This window comes from Nothobranchius furzeri, chromosome 2 (assembly GCF_043380555.1).
Source record: "Nothobranchius furzeri strain GRZ-AD chromosome 2, NfurGRZ-RIMD1, whole genome shotgun sequence".
Taxonomy (NCBI): domain Eukaryota; kingdom Metazoa; phylum Chordata; class Actinopteri; order Cyprinodontiformes; family Nothobranchiidae; genus Nothobranchius; species Nothobranchius furzeri.
In genome coordinates this window covers 35937411-35949155 of record NC_091742.1, presented here as the reverse complement: position 1 = coordinate 35949155, position 11745 = coordinate 35937411, and positions in this window count along the sequence as shown.

Below are 11745 nucleotides of genomic sequence, written 5' to 3'. Positions count from 1 at the left end.
GTAATTGTGATCGTAATGGCGTATCGAGTGTGCACCAGAAACTACAACCAGTACTACAGAAAACTGGCATGAGGGTCGCGGTCTAACGTTATGTTGGTGTCTCGCATCGACCGTCGACGGCCGTTTGCCAGCGGCTGAAAATGGCACAGTTGACGAAATGGAAACGCCGACCGTCGATAGTGCACTCTCGCAAGTTCCAACCGCACCATCTCAGGAGACAGACCACAGAGTCATTTTAGCGGAGGGTAGATAGAAAATGCGCAAACCGCCGCAACCGCCCATATACATACTATACGGGTTCAACATAGAGTGGAGTAAGAAGTTACTACCGATTGTATTTCCAACGTGCAAGCAGCTGGTGTGTGACGCTTTACTTGAGTATCACAGAGGTTGCGATGTCCTGTGTTCCACGAGCGCATGGAAACAAGTGAACGAACCTACGGACCGTACTGTTGGGGTATGAGCGAGCTGTAAAATCAATACACGCTAGACACGCGGACTTTGCCGCGTTACTGGACACGCATATCGCCACAAAAAAACCGGGTCAAGTGTTCGGGGCGTCACCGCGCTCGACTATACACGTCTTGGCCTACCACGAGTACATGAGCCCACAAGATCCTAAGCGAGGTCGAAGCCGTTGTGTCTACCCAACGCAAATTCAGCACAGCCGTGCGCGCTAAGACAAGTCCCTCTAGACTGCTGGAAACTTTGGAAACGTGGAAGGCTGGCGTGTACACGCTTTCTACACATCTCAACGGTATGATCGCGATACTCTCGGCCGCACAACAACTAATGGTCATGTGTTCGGAAGGTCTGATCAGGTCTGACATGACCGGTTGTCAATCGACGTCGAGCGTGCACTCACACACGGATATTAAAGCGACGGCGACCTCTACGCTCACGTTGATCGCCGATGTTTCGAAGGGCAATCGAGTGTGTTGGCTGACGAAAGCTATGGTGACCGACAGTCGCGTCGACTACAATGTGCCTCATTGCGACTGGAGAGGCGTATGTGATCCTTTGCAAATCGACAACACCACCGCGGTCGAGTGCGAAGTCACGGTCGGCGGCGTGTTGTCCTTAATGTGCCCCATACAATGTGACGGTCCGTGTGACGGACCGGTGTGTTACGACCCGACTAACGAAACGTACCAGGTGATAACATTGCATCCGCCCATTACAGCGGAGCGAGCATTTCGCCACACTCCCAAACCAAGGTTAATAGTTGTAGCGCACGCCCTTTCGGACCTCGGTGCACGCGAAACACTGGCGTACACTCACAACATCACGCTCGAGACAGCTCAAGCGTTACGCGAAACAAAGGACGTGTTCAAATCCATAGAGAATATACAGTCTTTAGCGTATGCGTATATAAAGAAGGTCGATGACATTTACAGACCCGGCGGCGTGGGCACCACAGTAGAACAACAAGGTGCTCTCAAACGCACACAGATACTGGCCGCATTATCACTCGTGATGTCTATCCTGACATGCCCGTTTCTGATTTCTATGTATATTAAATTATGACAAGAGCTACGGTGGTTACGATTACACTCTGACCACGTGCCTTAGTTTCTGCTAGTGACCTATAAATACATTTGCCCACTTGCTCTCACTGCCATTAAAGCGGCTGTACCCACACGTACAACACCCAAGAAAAAAAATGATCTCGCTGTCTGTACTGGGTGTACTCTCAGTAGTCGCAGTTGCTCAGGCCATGGTGGTACGCTCACATAACGCCTCTGACATTCGTCCCATCACACCACCTCCTAGACTACTCGCGAAGGAGTATTCAACACCCCCTTTGTACGAAGACAACCATTATAACGAGCACAGCACAACGCTTGCCGCACGCGAAGACAACATGCAGGAGACAACGCTACCACCTGTCGTGAGAACAATGGATTCGAGTGACAACGATCGCGACTATGACTTGCACATTACAAAACCCTCTGTGCACGAAGACCAGGTGCAGGAGACAACGCTACCACCTGTCGTGAGAAACAAGAGTTTGGTTAACAATGATCATCGTCGTGTCCCATTGTAAACGGGCGCGCCATCGCACACATCGTACATGTGTGTTAACCCACCTATATGCGACAGACTTTGTGTGTTGCATGACATCGAGATGTATTGACGTCTGTGTCAATACAGGACTCTCTAAGCTGGGAGCTGGAGGCTAACAACCCGTGCATGCGCCACACAAAAGGTAACTCGACTAACTACAAAATGCATATTGTGATGTAGAAAGTGTGCTCGACTGTTTGAATCAGCTGCAGCTGCGGTTTACTCACAAAGTGAATCGCACGCTTGTTTGAAGTACATTCGGAGCACTTAAAAAATACATCGCTCTCATCGAGTTCCGTCTCAGCGTTCACCGGCTGATGGGCAAGAGCGTGACATGGGATCGCCAGGAACTTACTTAAGGACTATCATCTCATTTGGCATTTAATCACGGACCCAAGAAACCAGTTCCAAAAATGGTTGAGAATTATAACTTGTCTAATAGCAACTGGAAGATATGGTGCGTCATAAGCCTCTGATGGTTCACAAGGTGCACGGTCCACTCGAAATCATAATGCTGTATTTGTAGTACATACACTAAGTCTTCTCTGTTGATGTCAGACTAGAGTTTTATTAGAGTTTTACTTTGCAACAATGGGATTCGAGCAATTGATGTGTATATTTTTAATACTGCACAATGCTACTATTCCTAGGCTGAATGTATGACATGGCTCTTATGTATCATTATGTATCGTTTCCATTAAGTACTAATTTAAATAAAGTCCCTCTGTCCTCAGTGCTAGGTTGTGGGTTTAATACACATTATTATGATAAACCTGTTGAATAGTATAATAACAATATTCCTGTAAAAGTCATTTAGTAATGAACAACCTCAGTTCTGTGAAAGAACATCATGTCTCTGATGTGTACACTGCAGGCCTGACCGGTCTTGCTGGGGCCTCTCTCCTGGAGGCGCTCAATCAGACCCAGTGGTGACACGTGGCAAGACGCTCCTCGGGGCGCGTCTTGCTTGGGCCTCTCTCCTGGAGGCGCTCAGTCAGACCCAGTGGTGACACGTGGCAAGAAGCTCCTCGGGGCGCATCTTGCTTGGGCCTCTCTCCTGGAGGCGCTCAGTCAGACCCAGTGTTGACACGTGGCACGACGCTCGTCGGGGCGCGTCTTGCTTGGGCCTCTCTCCTGGAGGCGCTCAGTCAGACCCAGTGTTGACAGGTGGCAAGACACTCTTCGGGGGGCGTCTTGCTTGGGCCTCTCTCATGGAGGCCCTCTGTCAGACCCAGTGTTGACATGTGTCAAGACGCTCCTCGGGGAGCGTCTTGCTTTGGCCTCTCTCCAGGAGGCGCTCAGTCAGACCGAGTGCTGACATGTGGCAAGAAGCTCCTCGGGGCGCGTCTTGCTTGGGCTTCTCTCCTGGTGGCCCTCAGTAAGACCCATTGTTGACATGTGGCAAGACGCTCCTCGGGGCGCGTCTTGCTTGGGCCTCTCTCCAGAAGGCCCTCAATCAGACCCAGTGTTGACACGTGGCAAGACGCTCCTCGGGGCACGTCTTGCTTGGGCCTCTCTCCTGGAGGCGCTCAGTCAGACTGAGTAGTGACATGTGGCCAGACGCTCCTCGGGGCGCGTCTTGCTTGGGCCTCTCTCCTGGAGGCGCTCAGTCAGACCCAGTGGTGACATGTGGCAAGACACTCCTCGGGGCGCGTCTTGCTTGGGCCTCTCTCCTAGAGGCCCTCTGTCAGACCCAGTGTTGACATGTGTCAAGACGCTCCACGGGGCGCATCTTGCTTGGGCTTCTCTCCTGGAGGCCCTCAGTCAGACCCATTGTTGACATGTGGCAAGACGCTCCTCGGGGCGCGTCTTGCTTGGGCCTCTCTCCTGGAGGCGCTCGGTCAGACCGATTGCTGACATGTGGCAAGACACTCCTCGGGCCGCGTGTTGCTTGGGCTTCTTTCCTGGAGGCCCTCAGTCAGACCCATTGTTGACATGTTGCAAGACGCTCCTCGGGGCGCGTCTTGCTTGGGCCTCTCTCCTGGAGGCGCTCAGTCAGACCGAGTGCTGACATGTGGCAAGACGCTCCTCGGGGCGCGTCTTGCTTGGGCTTCTCTCCTGGAGGCGCTCAGAAAGACCCAGTGTTGACATGTGACAAGAAGCTCCTCGGGGCGCGTCTTGCTTGGGCCTCTCTCCTGGAGGCACTCAGTCAGAACCAGAGGTGACATGTGGCAAGACGCTCCTCGGGGCGCGTCTTGCTTGGGCCTCTCTCCTGGAGGCACTCAGTCAGAACCAGAGGTGACATGTGGCAAGACGCTCCTCGGGGCGCGTCTTGCTTGGGCCTCTCTCCTGGAGGCCCTCTGTCAGACCCAGTGTTGACATGTGGCAAGACGCTCCTCGGGGCGCGTCTTGCTTGGGCCTCTCTCCTGGAGGCGCTCAGTCAGACCGAGTGCTGACATAAGGCAAGACGCTCCTCGGGGCGCGTCTTGCTGGGGCCTCTCTCCTGGAGGCGCTCAATCAGACCCAGTGGTGACACGTGGCAAGACGCTCCTCGGGGCACGTCTTGCTTGGGCCTCTCTCCTGGAGGCGCTCAGTCAGACCCAGTGGTGAAACGTGGCAAGACGCTCCTCGGGGCGCTTCTTGCTTGGGCCTCTCTCCTGGAGGCGCTCAGTCAGACCCAGTGTTGACACGTGGCAAGACGCTCCTCGGGGCGCGTCTTGCTTGGGCCTCTCTCCTGGAGGCGCTCAGTCGGATCCAGTGTTGACATGTGGCAAGACACTCCTCGGGGCGCGTCTTGCTTGGGCCTCTCTCATGGAGGCCCTCTGTCAGACCCAGTGTTGACATGTGTCAAGACGCTCCTCGGGGCGCGTCTTGCTTTGGCCTCTCTCCTGGAGGCGCTCAGTCAGACCGAGTGCTGACATGTGGCAAGAAGCTCCTCGGGGCGCGTCTTGCTTGGGCTTCTCTCCTTTAGGCCCTCAGTAAGACCCATTGTTGACATGTGGCAAGACGCTCCTCGGGGCGCGTCTTGCTTGGGCCTCTCTCCAGAAGGCCCTCAATCAGACCCAGTGTTGACACGTGGCAAGACGCTCCTCGGGGCGCATCTTGCTTGGGCCTCTCTCCTGGAGGCGCTCAGTCAGACCCAGTGTTGACACGTGGCAAGACGCTCCTCGGGGCGCGTCTTGCTTGGGCCTCTCTCCTGGAGGCGCTCAGTCGGACCCAGTGTTGACATGTGGCAAGACACTCCTCGGGGCGCGTCTTGCTTGGGCCTCTCTCATGGAGGCCCTCTGTCAGACCCAGTGTTGACATGTGTCAAGACGCTCCTCGGGGCGCGTCTTGCTTTGGCCTCTCTCCTGGAGGCGCTCAGGCAGACCGAGTGCTGACATGTGGCAAGAAGCTCCTCGGGGCGCGTCTTGCTTGGGCTTCTCTCCTTTAGGCCCTCAGTAAGACCCATTGTTGACATGTGGCAAGACGCTGCTCGGGGCGCGTCTTGCTTGGGCCTCTCTCCAGAAGGCCCTCAATCAGACCCAGTGTTGACACGTGGCAAGACGCTCCTCGTGGCACGTCTTGCTTGGGCCTCTCTCCTGGAGGCGCTCAGTCAGACTGAGTAGTGACATGTGACAAGACGCTCCTCGGGGCGCGTCTTGCTTGGGCCTCTCTCCTGGAGGCGCTCAGTCAGACCCAGTGGTGACATGTGGCAAGACACTCCTCGGGGCGCGTCTTGCTTGGGCCTCTCTCCTGGAGGCCCTCTGTCAGACCGAGTGTTGACATGTGGCAAGACTCTCCTCGGGGCGCGTCTTGCTTGGGCTTCTCTCATGGAGGCCCTCAGTCAGACCCAGTGTTGACATGTGTCAAGACGCTCCTCGGGGCGTGTCTTGCTTGGGCCTCTCTCCTGGAGGCCCTCAGTCAGACCCATTGTTGACATGTGGCAAGACGCTCCTCTGGGCACGTCTTGCTTGGGCCTCTCTCCTGGAGGCGCTCAAACAGACCGAGTAGTGACATGTGGCAAGACGCTCCTCGGGGCGCGTCTTGCTGGGGCTTCTCTCACTGAGGCGCTCAGTCAGACCGAGTAGTGACACGTGGCAAGACGCTCCTCGGGGCGCGTCTTGCTTGGACCTCTCTCCCTGAGGCGCTCAGTCAGACCCAGTGTTGACATTTGGCAAGACACTCCTCGGGGCGCGTCTTGCTTGGGCCTCTCTCATGGAGGCACTCTGTCAGACCGAGTGCTGACATGTGGCAAGAAGCTCCTCGGGGCGCGTCTTGCTTGGGCTTCTCTCCTGGAGGCCCTCAGTAAGAACCATTGTTGACATGTGGCAAGACGCTCCTCGGGGCGCGTCTTGCTTGGGCCTCTCTCCAGAAGGCCCTCAATCAGACCCAGTGTTGACACGTGTCAAGACGCTCCTCGGGGCGCGTCTTACTTGGGCCTCTCTCCTGGAGGCGCTCAGTCAGACTGAGTAGTGACATGTGGCCTGACGCTCCTCGGGGCGCGTGTTGCTTGGGCCTCTCTCCTGGAGGCGCTCAGTCAGACCAACTGGTGACATGTGGCAAGACACTCCTCGGGGCGCGTCTTGCTTGGGCCTCTCTCATGGAGGCCCTCTGTCAGACCCAGTGTTGACATGTGGCAAGACACTCCTCGGGGCGCATCTTGCTTGGGCCTCTCTCATGGAGGCCCTCTGTCAGACCCAGTGTTGACATGTGTCAAGACGCTCCTCGGGGCGCGTCTTGCTTTGGCTTCTCTCCTGGAGGCCCTCAGTAAGACCCATTGTTGACATGGGGCAAGACGCTCCTCGGGCCGCGTGTTGCTTGGGCTTCTCTCCTGGAGGCCCTCAGTCAGACCCATTGTTGACACGTGGCAAGATGCTCCTCGGGGCGCGTCTTGCTTGGGCCTCTCTCCTGGAGGCGCTCAGTCAGACTGAGTAGTGACATGTGGCCTGACGCTCATCGGGGCGCGTGTTGCTTGGGCCTCTCTCCTGGAGGCGCTCAGTCAGACCAAGTGGTGACCTGTGGCAAGACACTCCTCGGGGCGCGTCTTGCTTGGGCCTCTCTCCTGGATGCCCTCTGTCAGACCAAGTGTTGACATGTGTCAAGACGCTCCTCGGGGCGCGTCTTGCTTGGGCTTCTCTCCTGGAGGCCCTCAGTCAGACCCATTGTTGACATGTGGCAAGACGGTCCTCGGGGCGCGTCTTGCTTGGGCCTCTCTCCTGGAGGCGCTCAGTCAGACTGAGTGCTGACATGTGGCAAGACGCTGCTCGGGCCGCGTGTTGCTTGGACTTCTCTCCTGGAGGCCCTCAGTCAGACCCAGTGTTGACATGTGGCAAGACGCTCCTCCGGGCGCATCTTGCTTGGGCCTCTCTCCTGGAGGCCCTCAGTAAGACCCATTGTTGACATGTGGCAAGACGCTCCTCGGGGCGCGTCTTGCTTGGGCCTCTCTCCAGAAGGCCCTCAATCAGACCCAGTGTTGACATGTGGCAAGACGCTCCTCGAGCGCGTCTTGCTTGGGCCTCTCTCCTGGAGGCGCTCAGTCAGACTGAGTAGTGACATGTGGCCTGACGCTCCTCGGGGCGCGTCTTGCTCTGGCCTCTCTCCTGGAGGCGCTCAGTCAGACCCAGTGTTGACATGTGGCAAGACGCTCCTTGGGGCGCGTCTTGATTGGGCTTCTCTCCTGGAGGCCCTCAGTCAGACCCATTGTTGACATGTGGCAAGACGCTCCTCGGGGCACGTCTTGCTTGGACCTCTCTCCTGGAGGCGCTCAGTCAGACCGAGTAGTGACATGTGGCAAGACGCTCCTCGGGTCGCGTCTTGCTTGGACCTCTCTCCTGGAGGCGCTCAGTTAGACCGAGTAGTGACATGTCGCAAGACGCTCCTCGGGGCGCGTCTTGCTTGGGCCTCTCTCCTGGAGGTGCTCAGTCAGACCGAGTGCTGACATAAGGCAAGACGCTCCTCGGGGCGCGTCTTGCTGGGGCCTCTCTCCTGGAGGCGCTCAATCAGACCCAGTGGTGACACGTGGCAAGACGCTCCTCGGGGCGCGTCTTGCTTGGGCCTCTCTCCTGGAGGCGCTCAGTCAGACCCAGTGGTGACACATGGCAAAACGCTCCTCGGGGCGCATCTTGCTTGGGCCTCTCTCCTGGAGGCGCTCAGTCAGACCCAGTGTTGACACGTGGCAAGACGCTCCTCGGGGCGCGTCTTGCTTGGGCCTCTCTCCTGGAGGCGCTCAGTCAGACCCAGTGTTGACATGTGGCAAGACACTCCTCGGGGCGCGTCTTGCTTGGGCCTCTCTCATGGAGGCCCTCTGTCAGACCCAGTGTTGACATGTGTCAAGACGCTCCTCGGGGCGAGTCTTGCTTTGGCCTCTCTCCTGGAGGCGCTCAGTCAGACCGAGTGCTGACATGTGGCAAGAAGCTCCTCGGGGCGCGTCTTGCTTGGGCTTCTCTCCTGGAGGCGCTCAGAAAGACCCAGTATTGACATGTGACAAGACGCTCCTCGGGGCGCATCTTGCTTGGGCCTCTCTCCTGGAGGCGCTCAGTCAGACCCAGTGGTGACATGTGGCAAGACACTCCTCGGGGCGCGTCTTTCTTGGGCCTCTCTCCTGGAGGCCCTCTGTCAGACCGAGTGTTGACATGTGGCAAGACTCTCCTCGGGGCGCGTCTTGCTTGGGCTTCTCTCATGGAGGCCCTCAGTCAGACCCAGTGTTGACACGTGTCAAGACGCTCCTCGGGGCGCGTCTTACTTGGGCCTCTCTCCTGGAGGCGCTCAGTCAGACTGAGTAGTGACATGTGGCCTGACGCTCCTCGGGGCTCGTGTTGCTTGGGCCTCTCTCCTGGAGGCGCTCAGTCAGACCGAGTAGTGACATGTGGCAAGACGCTCCTCGGGGCGCGTCTTGCTTGGACCTCTCTCCCTGAGGCGCTCAGTCAGACCCAGTGTTGACATTTGGCAAGACACTCCTCGGGGCGCGTCTTGCTTGGGCCTCTATCATGGAGGCCCTCTGTCAGACCGAGTGCTGACATGTGGCAAGAAGCTCCTCGGGGCACGTCTTGCTTGGGCCTCTCTCCAGAAGGCCCTCAATCAGAACCAGTGTTGACACGTGTCAAGACGCTCCTCGGGGCGCGTCTTACTTGGGCCTCTCTCCTGGAGGCGCTCAGTCAGACTGAGTAGTGACATGTGGCCTGACACTCCTCGGGGCGCGTGTTGCTTGGGCCTCTCTCCTGGAGGCGCTCAGTCAGACCAAGTGGTGACATGTGGCAAGACACTCCTCGGGGTGCGTCTTGCTTGGGCCTCTCTCATGGAGGCCCTCTGTCAGACCCAGTGTTGACACGTGGCAAGACACTCCTCGGGGCGCGTCTTGCTTGGGCCTCTCTCATGGAGGCCCTCTGTCAGACCCAGTGTTGACATGTGTCAAGACGCTCCTCGGGGTGCGTCTTGCTTTGGCCTCTCTCCTGGAGGCGCTCAGTCAGACCGAGTGATGACATCGGAAAGAAGCTCCTCGGGGCGCGTCTTGCTTGGGCTTCTCTCCTGGAGGCCTTCAGTAAGACCCATTGTTGACATGTGGCAAGACGCTCCTCGGGGCGCGTCTTGCTTGGGCCTCTCTCCAGAAGGCCCTCAATCAGACCCAGTGTTGACACGTGGCAAGACGCTCCTCGGGGCGCGTCTTGCTTGGGCTTCTCTCCTGGAGGCCCTCAGTCAGACCCATTGTTGACACGTGGCAAGATGCTCCTCGGGGCGCGTCTTGCTTGGGCCTCTCTCCTGGAGGCGCTCAGTCAGACTGAGTAGTGACATGTGGCCTGACGCTCCTCGGGGCGCATGTTGCTTGGGCCTCTCTCCTGGAGGCGCTCAGTCAGACCACCTCAGTCAGACCCATTGTTGACCTGTGGCAAGACGCTCCTCGGGCCGCGTGTTGCTTGGGCTTCTCTCCTGGAGGCCCTCAGTCAGACACATTGTTGAAATGTGGCAAGACGCTCCTCGGGGCGCGTCTTGCTTGGGCTTCTCTCCTGGAGGTGCTCAGAAAGACCCAGTGTTGACATGTGACAAGACGCTCCTCGGGGCGCGTCTTGCTTGGGCCTCTCTCCTGGAGGCGCTCAGTCAGAACCAGAGGTTACATGTGGCAAGACGCTCCTCAGGGCGCGTCTTGCTTGGGCCTCTCTCCTGGAGGCCCTCTGTCAGACCCAGTGTTGACATGTGGCAAGACGCTCCTCCTGGCGCATCTTGCTTGGGCCTCTCTCCTGGAGGCCCTCAGTCAGACCCATTGTTGACATGTAGCAAGACGCTCCTCGGGGCGCGTCTTGCTTGGGCCTCTCTCCTGGAGGCGCTCAGTCAGACCGAGTGCTGACATGTGGCAAGACGCTCCTCGGTGCGCGTCTTGCTTGGGCCTCTCTCCTGGAGGCGCTCAGTCAGACTGAGTAGTGACATGTGGCCTGACGCTCCTCGGGGCGCGTCTTGCTTGGGCCTCTCTCCTGGAGGCGCTCAGTCAGACCCAGTGTTGACATGTGGCAAGACGCTCCTCCGGGCGCATCTTGCTTGGGCCTCTCTCCTGGAGGCCCTCAGTCAGACCCATTGTTGACATGTGGCAAGACGCTCCTCGGGGCGCGTCTTGCTTGGGCCTCTCTCCTGGAGGCGATCAGTCAGACCCAGTGTTGACATGTGGCAAGACACTCCTCGGGGCGCGTCTTGCTTGGGCCTCTCTCCTGGAGGCGCTCAGTCAGAACCAGAGGTGACATGTGGCAAGACGCTCCTCGGGGCACGTCTTGCTTGGGCCTCTCTCCTGGAGGCACTCTGTCAGACCCAGTGTTGACATGTGCAAAGACGCTCCTCCGGGCGCATCTTGCTTGGGCCTCTCTCCTGGAGGCCCTCAGTCAGACCCATTGTTGACATGTGGCAAGACGCTCCTCGGGGCGCGTCTTGCTTGGGCCTCTCTCCTGGAGGCGCTCAGTCAGACCCAGTGTTGGCATGTGGCAAGACACTCCTCAGGGCGCGTCTTGGTTGGGCCTCTCTCCTGGAGGCGCTCATTCAGACCCAGTGGTGACATGTGGCAAGACGCTCCTCGGGGCGCGTATTGCTTGGGCGTCTCTCCTGAATGCCCTCTGTCAGACCGAGTGTTGACATGTGGCAAGACTCTCCTCGGGGCGCGTCTTGCTTGGGCTTCTCTCATGGAGGCCCTCAGTCCGACCCAGTGTTGACATGTGTCCAGACGCTCCTCGCGGCGTGTCTTGCTTGGACCTCTCTCCTGGAGGCGCTCAGTCAGACCCAGTGTTGACATGTGGCAAGACGCTCCTCTGGGCGCGTCTTTCTTGGGCTTCTCTCCTGGAGGCCCTCAGTCAGACCCATTGTTGACATGTGGCAAGACGCTCCTCGGGGCACGTCTTGCTTGGGCCTCTCTCCTGGAGGCGCTCAGTCAGACCGAGTAGTGACATCTGGCAAGACGCTCCTCGGGGCGCGTCTTGCTTGGACCTCTCTCCTGGAGGCGCTCAGTTAGACCGAGTAGTGACATGTGGCAAGACGCTCCTCGGGGCGCGTCTTGCTGGGGCCTCTCTCCTGGAGGTGCTCAATCAGACCCAGTGGTGACACGTGGCAAGACGCTCCTCGGGGCGCGTCTTGCTTGGGCCTCTCTCCTGGAGGAGCTCAGTATGACCCAGTGGTGACACGTGGCAAGACGCTCCTCAGGGCGCGTCTTGCTTGGGCCTCTCTCCTGGAGGCGCTCAGTCAGACACAGTGTTGACATGTGGCAAGACACTCCTCGGGGCGCGTCTT